The sequence below is a fragment of the Pangasianodon hypophthalmus genome, chromosome 13, assembly GCF_027358585.1.
Source record: "Pangasianodon hypophthalmus isolate fPanHyp1 chromosome 13, fPanHyp1.pri, whole genome shotgun sequence".
Lineage (NCBI taxonomy): Eukaryota > Metazoa > Chordata > Actinopteri > Siluriformes > Pangasiidae > Pangasianodon > Pangasianodon hypophthalmus.
Genome location: NC_069722.1, coordinates 14,583,264 through 14,600,945, shown reverse-complemented (window position 1 = coordinate 14,600,945; position 17,682 = coordinate 14,583,264). Strand labels below are relative to the sequence as shown.

The window sequence follows — 17,682 nt, the reverse complement described above, 5'->3', positions numbered from 1 at the left end:
ACCTTTTTTCTGGAAAACTATCTTATCAAAGACACACTGCACAGTTCCAGATAGGAGTACTATTGTTCTACTTGCTATGTCCTTCTCAAACACCGTTTGAGAAAAAAAAAAAAAAAGGAAATTGAAGCTCCATTTTGGAATAATCCTTTTGAAATCAGTTTAGCAACTGAAAATGTCAATAAGGTCTCATCTGTGTGATCATCCACAACCATCTCGTAGGCCAGTGACCAAGAGTTAACATCTCTGCTCCATCTCAGACATGATCATTAGGGTTTAAGTGATATGGTGTCTTCTCTGAAGCTTTCTTTCCCCTGGGGATCTAGATGTTATTGGACAGTCTGAACAATGGCCGTATTCTGTTTATACAGCACAGATTATTTACCAGGAGAAGAACGCATATCAATATGGAGGAACATTATTTCAGATCATTATTGTAAATAATTTTATGCTTATTCAGATCATTTTTAACTCTTTTTACCTGAGGCCAAAAATGGAATTTCCACCTGTTTTGGGAGTGTGCTTGTTCAGCAATGAATTTATTTGTGATGTCACGCTCTACAACAGTGGTTAATGGCTCATATGAAAGTAGACACTCAGGGCTTTATTTGCAGTTTTTCATAAGTATTTCATTTTCTACCTAGTCTACTAGGTTTAAATGATATAATTTTATTGAGGCAGCTGTACAAGGTGTATTACTATCAAAAAACTTTAGTTGTGCTGTCTGTTTTATCTCTGTACCAATGTTATTTCCCATCACCCTGCTCACCAGCAGCTAAACACAGAGTCATGATACTCTACACACAGAAACCCAACAGGGTCCTGACTAATCTTATAACAGACTTGCCACGATAAAATAATTCATTTGCTTACACTGACTGAAAATGTCCAATACGTCGACCATACTGTGAGAACATGTTAAAAAGTGTTTTGGTCCTATGATATACTATCACAGCATGTTGTATTGAACGCAAAGCCTATTATCAGGTAGAAAAAAAAAGCTTTTTTTTCTGAAAGCTGTTAATTATTTTTGTGAATACTGTAATATCTTCAGCAGCATCCACTTCATCTACAATATTAAGCATGTTTGGTGCTAAGTCTTGCAAACCTTCATTGGATTCATTTACCCCAAATGCTGCCATGTTGAATTTGTCATGAACAATCTAATCAATATACCAATCAAAACACAGAATGGTTTGATCCCGCCCTCCTAAACTTTAATGACGGAAGTGACTGTTGAGATTTCAAGATGTATTTCAGGTCACATGTGTAGTGTCACTGAAATCAATAAATAATTACATACCTCAATAATGAAAGAAATAAACAATAAAATGCATATCTTTGTGCAAATTTTAATTATTTATGCTTGCATTTTACTGTATTATCACATTCCACAATATGTTTATTACATATATATATATATATATATATATATATATATATATATATATATATATATATATATATATATATATACCCAAAATATCCCTCTATAAATCATTTTATTTTAAGGCTCTAAATCAAATATAGTTCCTATTTTAAGTCAAGAATTGAGCAAATTTGCTGCTTGGCACATGGTTGATCTGAAATCCCAATCCTACTCTTTTTTTTTCAGGGAGTACAAGCTCTCATCAAGATCTGCTCCTCTCCTAACTTTCATCATACTCCTTAATCTTAATGCTCTTAAGACCTATTAATGATTTCTTCTTTGATCCACTGCCATGCTCTCCATACAATTTAACCTCCCAGCCAATTGCCCATCTTGATGTCTTCGGCTTCTGCTCAGTCCCACCCCCTCCTCCTCTCATCTGACTGAAGGCTTCTGAGCTTCAGTTCTCTTCTCAGGAGAGGGCAAAACGCGGACACATCTGCCCTGCTAATGTCAGTCGCTCATTTAAACTAGCCTCATCCATCAATCTGACTTGAGCCTCAGGTCAGCTTCTGAGCTGTGGAGGACCTGGAGGCTGGAAAGCTGATGTGCTACAGTGAGAACTTCCATGGCTTGTTGGCAAAGTTAACTTTGTATTTTCAGCTTAGCACAGAGAGAGAGAGAAAGAGAGAGAGAGAGAGACATAATAAGCACCTTTGAGATACCATAGTTTACAAAATTCTGTATTGTTGAGTTTTATGACAGCTGTATTGTTCTCGCACTTTGACTGCCAATCACAGCAAGCCTGTGGGCGACTGGTGAACAGTGGCAACCAATAAAAAAGGTCTTATAGCACCTTAATAAACACCTTAAGTTAAATAAATAGCATGAGTCTGCTCTAGCACTGTTCTTAGAAATGAAATAATACATGAAATGTTACTGAACCACCTCCTGCTATTCACTATCAGTAATGTTTTTTGTTTAGTATTATGTGTTACCGGAACACACACTTGTAACACATCATAAAGCCCATAATGATCATCAAACTATTTTCCTTAATCTTTTTTTTCAGGCCAGTCAGATCTATACTCTTTAGAAGACACCCTCGACTTTAAAATGCTGCCAAGAGCGACGCCTGCATCGACCACGCAGCGTAGGACTTTAAATGACCCTCACCTACAACCTCTCGCACTTGGATTGACCTGAGCCACAGACACACAAATGGTGACGGTTCAGCAGAAAACAAGGCCGTTAGGGACTCAACCTGGCCTGCAGTGGAAAAGAGAGCTCAGTGTTCAACAGGAGAGGTGTGGGCCAAACTGGCACAGGAACACACAAGCAGTGGGCAGATCACAGATAAGATGCACCCACACAACCTTACACTAGCATTATTGAACTTAGTCTATTCTGGGAAAGACTGAAGATGAGATTTTGTCGTGTCTTCCGTGTCCTCGTTCAACTCCCCCAGACAATGCATCCTATACAAGATAAAGTTCTCTCTTAAAACACTGCTTTGAGGGAAAAATCCAGTTTACACTAATGTTCCACTCACTTTAAATGTAGTCAAGCCTTGATATTTGTTTAAATGTCAATTATTTAGATCTTGCAGCTGGACTATGAAGCTATTACAGAATCATAAAGAAGCTTACAGCCACTGATCATTATCACACAGACTGAACGCTGAATGGCATCACGCTCACTGACCCCACTTTCTTCCACACGCTTCCTTAAATGACTGATAAATGATTAGGTACCTAAATTCAAACTCTAAACAACCCCAGAAATCTGAACGTGGCCAACTAGAACGTGGCCCATAATGACTTCAGCCCGGCTACAGCTAGTCTCATTTTTACAGCCCAGCTATAAACTCGAGCTTTATTACCCAAGCTTGACCACATGGACAAATTTCATACACACACAACCCTCACCTGAGCCACTAAACCCTGAGTTCACACAAACAGCCACAATGTTTCAGGTCTTAAGGGTGAAGTCTGTGGAGAAATCTCTGAAGCATAAAAGTGTGTGTTTCTCAATCTTATGGCCTTTTCCTAATTCAGAGAAGGCTGTTGTCAGTATTAATGTTCCATCCCTGGACTTATCTCAGAGTGGTTCGCGTCAGAGCACATTCTAGCAGAAATCAGACCTGGTTATGTGAATACTACTCTATTGTGAACTGACGTTTCAGTACCATATTTGCTCTGGAAGTTCCCCGCCAGGAAATTAGCTAGAGAGTTGGAAATGATCATGTTTATTTTTGTCTAGAAAGATTTCTAAAGAAAAAATTCATTAAAAACAGCGATCACTGCCTTATTTTTCAGCCAGATTTTACTGTGAAACATCTATGTAGTTAGATGAATAATTGAGTTTTTAACTTTAAGGCTTTAACTAACACTAAGGGTGTGTCTCAATCAGCTCCCCAGCTCCCTAGGTCATGAATCAGTATATCGTGTACATGAGTTCAGGCACTAGTGAGGACCCTGGCTCACTACAAATTTGGACACTGATGACTCAATTTCCGGCGACATGACTATGTACTCGCGTTGTAAAACATCACCACTGGCATTTATCAACAGCAGGCAGGACTGACATTCTATCTTTCTGACATTATATGTCATATAAATTTGTTAGCTTAATCACACACGTTTCTGTCATGGTACTTCAAGCAGGATTGTAGGCTAGCTAGTGGATTTTTTTAAATCATTAAACACTTAAAAGTCATTAGACTCAAACAAACTGTATATAGAACGTCAAATAAAGTTAAACATCGCTAAAGTAAGTAATCATTTGAGCGCTACAACAACGATAACAAGCTACTTACACTTGTAGAGAAAGTTAGTTGAAAGTTTGTCCGCCATTTTTTTAGAGCTGAGAGGCTTCAGAAAATATGAGGTCATTTCCAGTAAGGAAACATAGTGAGCATCGATGTGGTTTTTGTGGTGCACTGGGGGATTTTTAAGAGAGTGAACAGTCCAGGGCACTGGAAGAATTTTGCGATTGAGACAGCCCTTAAAATGGCCGACTCCCTGATCACTCCCTGACTACTGAACTAGGGAGCTGATTGAGACGCACCCTAAGTAGTGTCAGCTACTCAACTAGCTAAAAACAAATCTTTGTGTTGCTGTAGTCCATGTTTTCTGAGAAAGTCAGACAAGATTGTTGTTGCAGATACGACTAAGAAACATCCACCGTGGTTCTGCAGACATTTTGAAGCAGGTCGTCAAAGTAGTTTGCCTAAAAGACCCATATCTTTTTGTATGGTCAGTGTTATAGATTTAACAAGTGAATATGTTTGTATGTTGACTGATCTAAAGCAAATACTAGTATATACAGCATAACGTTTAAAAGTAAAGAAGTGCTATTGTGTTTACTGTTGATGTTGTGAGCAGCCATGTTGAAATGACATCACGTGCTGAACTCGGAGTTGAGGACACCGTCCCATCTACTCGATTAGGAATTCCGAGTTGAGGGGGTGTTTTCTTTGTCTTTTCCTAGTTGAAGGTCAGAAAGGCCGAGTTGCAAGCTTTAGTCGAATGCAGAATTAGCCCTGTCCAGTAAGTTTTGGTCAGGTTAGCCCCGCCCATTCATGTTGAAATCTAAAGCAGAGTTATTGGAGTGAAAGATCTTGCAAGCAGGCAGTTAAACGCTGTGCTGTTCCTTAGCAAAAGTTCAGCTCATTTCAGTCTGGACTGCTTTTTGAACAAGGCACAGCACAGGAGAGACTATGTCTATTCAGCATGAGCACTGCTTCTGAGGCAGCTTTATCTAACATAATATGTATTATTCTCAATGCTAACACTAACATTTTCTATTTGCATTCTACTGCTAGTCATCAATTCAATAGTGGTAGAATCCATATTTGCCTAATTATTTTCTACAGTTATGAACTAGCAGATGCCTTTATTGATTTCTATCGGTGTCACAGGTGAGGTGACCATCCAATCAGGACAGAGGTCATTTACACACAGCCTACGCGCAGTCGTAAGGACGCAGTAACTGAAACAGGATGTTTAATTCTGAGGGATAAAGAGAGCTTAAAAAATTGGTCTAGTAAAAATGAATTATGACTGTTTTTGTACATAAAGTGGACTTATATAAAAACAATGTATGATAGAGGAACTTCAACAGAAGGCGCGCTTCCAATAAATGAATATTTCTACTGGTTAACAAACTGTTAGCACTTTACATGATGCTATTAAGCGGTTTTTGAAAGAAAAAATGCCATAAAACTGACCTGTTTTGTCTAATCCTGAGAAGAATTTTGCTTCTTCAGTCAATCTTGGTGTACTTCTTAAATTACTGTTCTATTCTGGTGAGTGATGAGAAGAATAACTGTATAACAGATACATCCCTTAAATAGTCCAGAGACAACGGTCCAGCAGCAGTGAAAAAGATCCTTCAGTAACAGTCTTGGTCCAGAAATGATGTTAATAAAGAGAGAGAAAGCGAGAGGAACAGAGAGTGAAGCTTGTATCCGAGCTGTCACTTAGCAAGCATACTGCTGTAGTCCATCTGGACATCCCTCTCTCTGTTCCTCTCCCCCTCTCCCTCCCTCCCTCCCTCCCTCTCTCACTCCCACTCTCTGTCCATCGCTGAGACACTGCTGTCACTAACACAGAAGCTCCATCCAGTGGAGACTCTCTGCCCTTCTTCTTACTTCCCAAACTGGACTTCACAATACACTTCCTTTCCTAAATCCACGCACTTTGGTTTAGTCGCTGCCTCTTCTTCTCTGAGCTCCTATCAAATTTAGGGGTTGGTAGGGGTGGGCCACATGACAAAAATATATCCTAACAAAAATCAGTAGTGTTGCATTAAAAAAAAAAAACAGTTCAATGATTTATTTCATGTCTACAAAAATATATTTATTTTTAGTTTTTAGATTAAGAAATATTTAACACCGAAATAAAAATGTAATAAAAAAAGATATCACGATATCCATGTTGTCTCAGAAAAGCGTATTGTGATATAATTCATCACAATATCAATACGATATCATCATATTGCTCAGTATATTTTATTTAGAGGCAGGTCACTGCAGGTCAGGAGGCAAATGCACATTAAAAATCCATATTAAAAACTAATCTGAAACGAAGAGGTAAAGTACAGTAAAAAAAAAAACAAAAAAACAGGGGAATATTATGTGAAAACCAGCTTCAGATTGCAATGATGTCAAAATGACAAGAATTTAGGGGAAACGGTGAGTTTAAATAGAGAAGCTGGAAGCAAAACCAAAAACCAGAGAGAAGAGTGTGTTAATGAGAACAGGAAACCATGACCAAATAAGGAAGCTGGAAACCAAAAAGAAAAAAAAAAAAAAACTAAATATGAGGTATACAAAGGGGTCACAGTCATTTGTGTGTGTGTGTGTGTGTGTGTGTGTGTTAGTAGTAGTAGAGGAAATGGCCCTAAGACATGCTCAGGTCGGTGAGTCACATTCGTCATTCTGCTAGACATGTTCTGCAATTCCCCTCGGAATTAATAACATTAGTTAGTTAGTTAGTTAGATTGATTCTTTCTTTCTTTCTTTCTCTCTTTCTCTCTCTCTCTCCAGTTTGTCCTCAGTATCTGCCATCACACATGTGCATATACACACACTGATCTATTTGATCCTCGAGACTACAACTGCATCCCTAAGCATCCCTAAATTACTCATCTTTCCCGTTCTTTCTCATCGATCCAGAACAGAACTGAGTCAGTGTGATTTGGGAGAGGATTACCTCAGTACGAGGTCAGCCTATCATCACTCATTTTCAAAAGATGACAAAAATCATACTCATGCAGTAGCTGTTCTCTCAAACAGCCTCAATTTATTCATCCGCATGCGTCGTCAAGGGGTTAACTAATCTGTTTTAACAACTTTATTTCCCTAACTAATCAGCTAATATATTTCATTTAATTTTTTTTTTCCAAATAAGAAATTTGAGATATTTAAACACTGGCATTAGATCTTGAAATTGCTTAATGTGCTAATTTAATGCGCTATCCACATCAATAATAAAACTACAAACTGCCACGTTCAATTTGTAAACAAGCACTGAAGTAATTGAGTAACTTTCCGAGACCTAAAGCAAATGCACACAAAATGTCATTTTTCCACCTTAAGGAGCCTTTCCAGCTACAAAAAGTTTAACACATTATACCTACCTGTACCTGTTATACAATAATATTCTACACTGAGGTGGATTATTTTCATAAAACCGCACAGTGTGGAGTGTTTTATTCCACTTATACCACAGCCATTCGTGATCAATTACAATGTTTAAGTTATTAATAAATGACAGGTTGCACTTTTAAATGGTTTATAGTTTAAGATATAAAGTTGTGAAACATCTGAGAAACGAACAGTTAGTTCCTGTTATCGCTTACGTTTTAGCAATGATAAACAGTTGTTCCTTCTCACAAGCATGACTTTCTTTCTCTCTCTCTCTCTCTCTCTCTCTCTCTCTCTCTGTGTCAACAAAAAAAAAACACGCAGCTTGTCATTTTACAGATAAACAGGAAGCATAAGCTCCTCTGTCCTGAAGACTTTCCCATGCTGGGAAACTTTGTGAAGCACCAAGACTGTTACAAAGCGCAAACCTTTTTCTTTTAGATTATGTAGACCGTCTGTTGTACACAGCCTGTGTATGAGCTGTTGCTATGGAAACAATAAAACATAATAGGGAGTGATGTTATAGGAAAATAATCAACGACAGGGTGGTGTGACACTTCTCATGGGGCTGTAATCAACACAATACCAGCAAGGGCACAAGTGTTTTATTTCTCTTATTCCACAGAAAGTTGCTAACATTAATATTATTTATTTATTTATTTATTTATTTATTTAAAGAATGTCATATCATGCTTTTTAACTCTGAATAGGTTTTGAGTAAAAATAATGTTTTGGAATGTTCATGAAACAAGTTAGCTCCTGTTATCAGCTTTAAACAGTCGCTCGCTCACCACACTCTCTCTTTTCTCTCTCGTGAAGATAAAACGACAAAAACACACAGCTTGTCATGTTACTGAGAAACCACAAAGTTGTCCATCCTGAATGTCAGAAAACCTAAAGGAGGATTCTTATAAAGCTCTGACGCTGAAGAATCCTTCCAAAAATGCTATACCGGTGTCCTACCATAAAACTTCACCATATCGGTGATCACACACATCTTTAATCCGTTTATGAGAAATACTAGTCTGCCATACAAGTCCTTGTGGAGGTTGTTACTATAGAAACGATAATGTATTAATACAACGATAATGTATTAATACAAACCCTACAGCCGGCACTACTGTCAGAGCTGCTGTTATTGGTTATTAACACTTTAACACTTTGGTTATCAAGTATTCAGATTCGAGAAGTGATATAAACTGCATTATTCTACACATATAACACTGCTATTATAAGAGGAGCCTGCTTAGGAAGGTAGAATTTGTGCTTCTGCGACAAATGCAGCATCGTGTCAATGCTTTATGGACTCATTGTGGAAATTATTTTTACCAGAAGCTACAGTTTTGATGTTACAATTTGAAAAATACTGCAAACAGATCTGGGCCTCAGGCCAGTAGAATATTTAGCAATAACCTGATCATGTCATAATGATAAAAGGTTGAAGCGTGGTTGTGATATGAAGCTTGATCAGTGTGTGAAAGGGAGGTTGGACAGACAGGGCTTCTCTAAAGCAAACAGTCTGGGATTTGCAGAGTAAACATCCTGCAATGTGTGTGAGCACAGCAAAGCCCTGGAAAGGATCAATCAAACCAGAACACATACTCTATATTTAAAGGGCCAGAGCAGGGCTGTGGTGCACCAATGACATTTTTAGACGCTTAGCCTAGGCCTGAGTGTATCCTAAGGGTAATATTAGCTTAGTAATAGCACTTTGGGTTAGAAAGCATGCCACTAGTGTTTATTATATGCTTCTTGTGCCGCCAAAATAGCTCTGAGCCGTCGAGGCATGGACTCCACAAGACCTCTGAAGGTGTCCTGTGGCATCTGGCACCAAGACGTTAGCAGCAGATCCTTTAAGTCCTGTAAGTTGCAGGGTGTGGCCTCCATGGATTGGACTTGTTTGTCCAGCACATCCCACAGATGCTCGATCAGATTGAGATCTGGAGAACATCATAACTCTTTGTCATGTTCCTCAAGGCATTCCTGAACAATTTTTGCAGTGTGGCAGGGCGCATTGTCCTGCTGAATGAGGCCACTGCCATTAGGGAATAGTGTTGCCATGATGGGGTGTATTTGGTCTGCAACAATGTTTAGGCATCCTGGTGCCTTTGGGGTCGGACCAGACGGGCTAGCCTTTGCTCCCCACACAGATCAGTGACCTTTGGATGCCCATAACCCTGTCGCCGGTTCACCGGTTGTCCTTCCTTGGACAACGGTATTCACAACCTCTCAATGGTTTTACTGTTATGGCTGACCAGTGTACATCGGAAGTGGGAACTCAGAACACAGGATTATGTCATTTTCAATCTCTGTGCGAATGAGCTATGAAGTGTGGGGAAAAAAAACATGCATGCCTCCATATTCCTCTTTTGTTAGCAGCAATCTAGCCAGTTGTCTGCGATGAGCGATGAGGGTACTCATTTAAAGGGAAGAAGTACTACTTTGTTTACTGCCGATGCTGTGAGCGGCCATGTTGATTTAACGTCACTTGCTGAACTCGTTGAGAAGATCGTCCTGAAGTTGAGGGTGCTTTGTCTATGGATTTTCCTAGTTGGATGTCGGAAATTATGAGTTTAGTTGAAACAGGAAGCTTCTCTGGAGGGAGGCGGGTCTTCCTGCCTGTCAGTTATTTGTGTGTATATGCAGTACAGAACATACACAGCGCTAATTAGTGCAATCTTAATGGAGTAGGAGATTAGCATGGGATTTTTTTCCATATTACTTATGGAAGCAGTTCCATAAAGAAGTCTAAGATTTAATATTCAAATATTCATTCGTTCATGAACAGATATCCTGTTAATCCGTGGCGTCATCAATTAAATTTTCCTCCTATCAGTAACAGAAATATTAAATGCACAGTATGAGCTTTACAGCTAACTAATCCAGCCTGTAGTCTACTATAGCACTCACTGCTGTCAGTTAAAATCCATATTCCTTGAATATCTATACTTATAAAATTTATGGGATCACAGTGACAGCAGACAGCTTAATCTGCAAATCCATGCTTCCTGATTGGTGCCAACTGTAATTTGAGGCTTTTAAAGGAGTTGTACTGGATGTTATTGAAAACCGATCTCTCTTTTATCCCGAGAACTTCATATCTGACCCCCCACCCGTCCACCTGAGAGGAAAAAAGGCCCGCTGGAGATCTGTTTTTGTTCTGATACACGCCTCTAGCTTGCACACCATGATGCTGTTGCTCTCTGACTCAAAAACACACCAAGTGGCTTTTCTTCTTCATAGTTTTTCACTGATTTTAACGTAGGCTTAAGGCATAACAATTCCCAGTGATTTCAGTATCCGAACACTGCTACTGCAACCTTTACACACGCCTAGTGGAGAGATGAGACATCTGAAGCACTTGAGAGGTCATTATTTTTTTATGAAAGCCTCTGGTATAATTTGTTATGCTCTAAAGCTGTAGCATTAGCTTAGAACAATTAATCAGCTATTATAATTATGCAGAACATTCGTAGCATGCAGAGTCCTGCTAAATTAAAGCAGGAAATGCTGAAGCCTAAACACACAGTATGAATTAGTCTGTGCATTCATATAACACACTAAACCTCTATACATTCAGCTACATCCATTACATCTTATCACATTGTACTTAGCATTGATGGAAAAACCCTACACACATCCGGTACGCATCAGATTAACCAGCAGAAGCCACAGGCTCAGGTCATGTGACCAAAGCCGACATAGTAGGCTGTAAACATCTTGTATATGTAGACAGGAAACTGTACAGAGTCAAACACACAAACACAACTCAAACCCACCCCACCACAACCCCCCCCCCCCCCCCCCATTTTTTTTTTTTTAGCGATGCCGGGCAACAGAACGATCCCTTGCTCCACACAGTAGTCAAAGGGCTCTCTACTGGGACTTCCTGTCCAGAGATATGCGCAAGACACTGCTTCCTGTTGTTTAGCTCAGAGCTATACTCGGTGAGAGAATAAAGTCCACACCCTGTATGAGAGAATGCCAGGCTTTACAACATTCCGCTTCATTTTCATTTTCTGCCCTCTTTCATGTTCACGATGCTATAAAAATGAAGCAACTTTTACAATCGTTAGAAGACAGAAAGCTTTAAAGATGCTGTGTGTAATATTAGGCAAGAAATTGCACTTTTAGTTGCAGAGTATGTTTTTTTCTTGTTTTAACACATACACATATTTGAATACAAATTCTAGGAAAAAAAAAAAGACTGACATGAACATTTGTACAAGCACATTTTCGTTGTTTGCGTGATGATGAAATCAGTCGGCCTAGTCAGGGCTTTCATGATAAAAAAAACGTCATGATAAAAAAAATCGGTCGTTTGTAAGCATAAGAGTACATCCACAAACTAAATGATTCTTAATTACAATTTCACTGAGTTAAAAAATGTGTTCAAAAATCTATTTTGCACACGATCAGAACTATATGGGCGTGCCAGATCACGAAATGCCTGGCACTGGTGTTTCTACCACAACATAAACACCTAATGACAAAGACAGAAACAAAAGTAGGAATGAATGGCATGAGTCAAAAATATATTTCTAGCAGCCTCAAAAGACTGAGTTTGTGCTCGCTGATCGCTGCTGCTTTCTCTATTCAGACTGAACCACACGTCTACCTTTTACTACACTAGACGTAGACGTCTAGGGCAAAGAGTGTGATTACCTAGTCGTGATCCTGTTTCTTTGTCAAAATAAAAAAAGAAAAAAAAAAAAGAAAAACAAATAGAGTAGGACTATTCACAACATGTAATCTACTGTGGCTGGGGTTAGGGTTGGGCGATATGACAAAAATATCATATCGTGATTACAGACAGCACTGATTTGATACCGGGCATCGGGCTGAAAGCTGCAAAAAATGATGGATCAGATATTAGAGAAAACATATCAGACATTGGATCCTGTAACAATTAGCAAAGACTGATATTTGGAAAAAAAAATTTCTTAGGATTGATTTGATTATATTTATACTCTATACATATTTTTAAAGCTTAGTAGTTTTTGCAGAGAACGATATCGGACAGGTGCCGTATCGGCTGCTACTCAAGGTTTCAGTATCGGTATCGGAAAAGAAAAAGTGGTATCGTGATCTCTAATCGCGATTCCTGAAGGCATTTCTACTGCACACGTTATGTTCTGTATCGCAAAATAGGTTTGCTCCCAAACTGAGTAGTAGCAACACAGTAGTGTTTCATTTTTAAAAAAATACCTGTTCAATCACTGTTCAATAATTTATTTAATGTCTACAAATATAAATGTATTTTTATTAAAATAATTAATAAAAAATACGTTAAAAATATTTAACAGAAACTGAAACACCTAACATCAGAAACTGAAACACCTAACACCTAATATCAGCCATTTCTAGTCACTTTGTAATTAGCAAAAAAAAAATTAAAAATAAAAATGTAATAAAAGATATCACGATACCCACAATATCTCAGAAAAGTGTATTGTGACATAATTTATCACAATATGGATATTATATGGTCATATTGCCCAGCCCTAGTTGGAGTAATGTAGGACATGACACTGTGTGACTCTGTCTACTTCTAATATAGCTCCATCTAACTCAAACCAGCCAGAGGGAAATAGCAGAAATATATAAAAGAAATACAGAAATATGCATTTTACAGTCAACAGTGCAGTCACAGACACTACAGATAATGTGATGATATCCTACACGGATACTCTAAAGATTTATACTTCCCAAAACCCGGATCTCAAAAAAATCTCACATGGATTCTATAAACTTGTACCTAAGAACTGCTGCTGTAATCAGAAAGACTCTTATTCACAATATAACACCCTTTCAACACACCTAGTACTGTACACCGTAATCCCACAATGTCTGGTATTAAAAAGCTGCACAAATAAAAATGAATAATAGAAGCTAATCATAAAAATAACATGATGAGTGCAACAATTATGCCTTGAAAATGGATTTGTATTTCAGATGCTCTAATGTCCAATTCTTTCTCATGGTAGGGACAGCTGGCCTGCTCAGTCCTCCATTCTCCTCAACCGTCAGCACACAAACACACACACAACCCCCATATCACCCCCCACCACACACACACACACACACACACACAGACACACACCTGCTCCATAATGCTCCCATAATCCCACTCTTCTCCTCCTGACATGCTCTCAGATTCCCTACAAACCTCTGATCTTGTGCAATTCATCACAGTTATAGCGTAACTCAATAGTAATAACATTTCCAAACGACAGGAAGTGTCCATATTAAGCGTAAAGAAGAACAAATTCACTTGGCTTTCGGCTGCTTTGCATCCTGGCATCCTCACGCAAATAAACGCAAATGTTCCTGCGTTCCTGCGCTCCTGGAAATTGCGGTGTGGTTTTTTTTCGTGTTTAACAGTGAGACGATTAATGAAGTCAGTGTTAGGTACAAATCATTGTTCTGCATCTCGCCTGCAATTCGGGGTGAGTTAGGACATGCAGCTGCCTGTTCTAGCGTGAGGAATGGCATGAAACTGGTTGGTGATAAAATAGAAAATAGATGCAGAGCCAGAGAAAGAGAGAGATAGTGAGAGAATAATAAAGAGAGAAAGAGCAAGAGAGAGAGAGAACGCAAGTCAGAGTCCTTTCATACAGAAAACCTGGAACCTCGCCAGCTTTCTAGTAACAATGGTACAGTTTGTTGCTGTAATATTCGTGAATCCAGCGCATTCACGCAAGAGGAAAATTCCAGGACGTCAGGATGCGATGGTTTGCTCTGAACGGAGAGTTAGCTAGCTAACAATCCTAGTCATTTTTAATATGTTTTATCGGTTAAATGTGTCATTGGCTCAGGCAGAGTTTGCGAAACGCATCAAATTCCAGACGTTTTGCAACTGCTTATCACTCGCCTGTTTTGTTTGACTGTTGATTTAAATCTCCAACTTCATAGCTAGTGCTGGGACGAAAAGCAATTGTGAAAAACTAACAAATCAGAACAAAATTATTAATAAATATTGTTAATTTTATTGTTCAGAACTACAGGTTTATATCTTCAATAGTTCAATGTTCTGTATGTCCAGAACAGTTTCCATATACTAATGTCACATTATTGTATACCACAACACTATATAAATATAATAATATTTAATAATATGTTATTATATATGTTTTCTTCCAATGTCAAACCTTTGCATGTGGATAGCTATGAACTAGCATTGGATGAGTGAGTTTCCATGGTGATTAAGTAAGGACTAATACAGGATAGACCTTGCGGTTATAAAAATAATCCTTGCTGGGGTGGTGTAATGCAGCAAGACACGCAGCGGAGTGCCGTTACCACAAATCAATGATTATATGGCTTTTATTTTTGTTAAACAACACTTTTTTAATCCGTTTCTTATTAGTTGCAAATCATGTGGCATGTCCTTTATACAAATCCCTGTGAATTAACTGTTTCTATAGAAACAATAACATATTAGAAGGAGCGATTTAATATTAAACTATTGTTCATGTTACGGCCGGAACTACTGCCTGAGCTGAATTCTTTAATTTGATTGGTCAGAAAGTTGTTCATTTTCTATAACAGCAGCTCTGACAATAGTGCCGGCTAGATTATTGTTTCTATAGTAACATCATACAGAGAGAGTCTCCAGTGTCGGCAGTTTTATACAGTCTGAGCTAAAGCTGTTATTTTAAGATATCTATGATGTTAATGCCGCAAAGCCAATATTGAAGTAAACGTATGGATTGTGCAAAATATTTTGATCGTATAAGATATGTATATTGGCTGAGAACACATTATTGTGCTGCAGTATTCATGCACTAGGGACACACCAATCAGATCCTGAGCATCTGATCTAAAATACGGGAGACATCACTGCGTTAAAGCTGCAACTTCTCTACGACGATGTGAGATATTATAGATAGGATTACAGATAATGTGTAGATGTGATTTGGTCATATTAAACATGAACGTAAGCATACGGAAAGGTATGTAGCTAACAGATAAGTGAGTAACACATTGCATAACGGAATATCAAGCGGCTATTTAAAGGACAAGCCATGCCTTGTCTCAGCAGACATGTAGGGTTGCGCAGCTGCTTATTTTGCAGGCTGGCAGGAGGTTTGTTATGAGTGTTTTTTAGGCTGAGAGCTTGAGTCAGGCTGTGTCTGATAAAGATATGACTCAGATTAAGTTGCTGCGTTCGCTGGGTGTGGGCTGCATGATTCATTTCGTTTAACTACCATGAACTGTCTCTGTTGGCCATCTTTATTCTCATTCTGACTGCAACAGGTTCAGTGTTCAGAGGTCAAACGCTGTCAGGCCAGACGTGTCCCGTTCGGTCCATGAACCGTTTGTACATTTTAATTCTTTAGCTGCAGGGTGTATGTCTCACGCTGAGACAGCTTTGCTGTTGATCTGCACAGTGTCAGCCTGAAACCTTTTAAATATGCATTCGTATCCAAAATGTCCTGCGAACTGCCTAGCATAAATATTTGTTTAGGCCAGATAAGATTTTTGTTTTCGTCCTATAGTTTCTTAAGAGCAGGACTCGGCCCATGTCGTGCTGAAGACATCACAAACATGATTATGGAAGTTGAAATGACGAAGCAGTTCCGTTTCTTCTTGAGCGCAAGGTTTCGGTTACCAACTAAACACCTGTGTATGTTCCGATTAACTGGTTTACAGTAGTTACTGTAAATATACTGATATACTGTATATTTCTCGTTGTACTGTTAATTCTGTTAAAACTGATATTTCTTTTGGTTGAAAGTTGAGTTGGCGTTATTAAGGCTTTGGCGCCAAAGAAAACTATGATTCTAAACAACAAAAATATCCTTTTTTTAAAATAATTTTGTCCTGAAATATCACATTTTCAAAACCGCCTATCGTCGCAGCATCCCTTAGCCCAACCCTTTACATTTATTGACTTGACTTAAAGCTGAGACGGGATCCAAGCATACTGTACAGGCCTATCTTACTACTGGCACATATTATTTAGCAGGGCACTATGTGGTTTGGGACAGAGCCAAACCCTGATAGTGTATCAGCAGAGACCACAGGACCCTTTCACTGCCCACCATGAATGATGACGCAATCAGTGGCGCAATCCACTGAGCAGTTACGTCACACACCGGAGTGAGAGACAATATGGTACTGTTACAGTCTGTGTTATTTATTAAAGCAGGCTGAGATACAACTACAACAGTGCATTCATCATCTCAGATTAACAATGACATGGAAAAGTAATTGATTTAAGAATATACGTTTGGTTTGGTGTGTCGCTTAAAATTAAAAGAACAGCCACTGATCATTTCACTTTCAGCAATATCTACAGCAAAATGGCCAATAAGTTGTATTTATTTGTTTAATTAAACAATGGGATATTTACAGGTTTTATAATATTGCTGTTTACCTCTTGTTTAGACATGATATCTAGGTGAAATCTGCATCACTGAATAGACAGAAAGCTATAGTGAGTTTGTACAGCCAGATTACCAAAAGAAAAAAAAAGAAAAGAAAAAAAAGACAGGTCAAAAAATACAGAATAGAAATATGAAGGGTTTGGAATAAAATTTAACAGTGGTTCTAACATTAAAGAAATATTGTACACGTATTACTATAACAGCTATAGCTATAATCTATAGCTAACTATAATTATAACTATATAACTACAATCTATATTTAACTATAATTCTAACTATAACCTATAGCTATAACCTATAGCTAACTATAACTACAACTATAATCTGTAGTTACAATCTATAGCTAACTATAATTATAACTATAACCTATAACTATAATCTATAGCTAACTATAATTATAACTATAAGCTATAACTATAATCTATAGCTAACTACAACTATAATCTATAGCTATCTATAATTATAACTATAATCAATAAATATAATCTATAGCAAACTATAATTATAACTATAACCTATAACTATAATCTATAGCTAACTATAATTATAACTATAAGCTATAACTATAATCTATAGCTAACTACAACTATAATCTATAGCTATCTATAATTATAACTATAATCAATAAATATAATCTATAGCAAACTATAATTATAACTATAATCAATAAATATAATCTATAGCAAACTATAATTATAACTATAATCTATAGCTATAATCTATAGCTACATAGATTATATGTAGCTATATAGTTAGCTATAGATTCTAGTTAT

The 17,682-nt window shown here is 37.9% G+C and overlaps 1 protein-coding gene across 4 annotated transcripts in view; it reads right to left on the bottom strand.

Moving 5' to 3' along the window:
* The window catches only part of cyth1a (cytohesin 1a), a 66,689-nt gene that overhangs the window by 24,644 nt on the left and 24,363 nt on the right, over window positions 1-17,682 (bottom strand). The window contains exon 1 of one of the 4 annotated variants that reach the window (XM_026917132.3): window positions 5,598-5,872. The exons of the other annotated variants lie outside the window; for them this stretch is intronic. The gene's annotated coding sequence lies outside the window, so the exon portion shown is untranslated. Of the gene's footprint in view, window positions 1-5,597; window positions 5,873-17,682 lie in introns of those variants that run through there. 4 annotated transcript variants of the gene reach the window in all.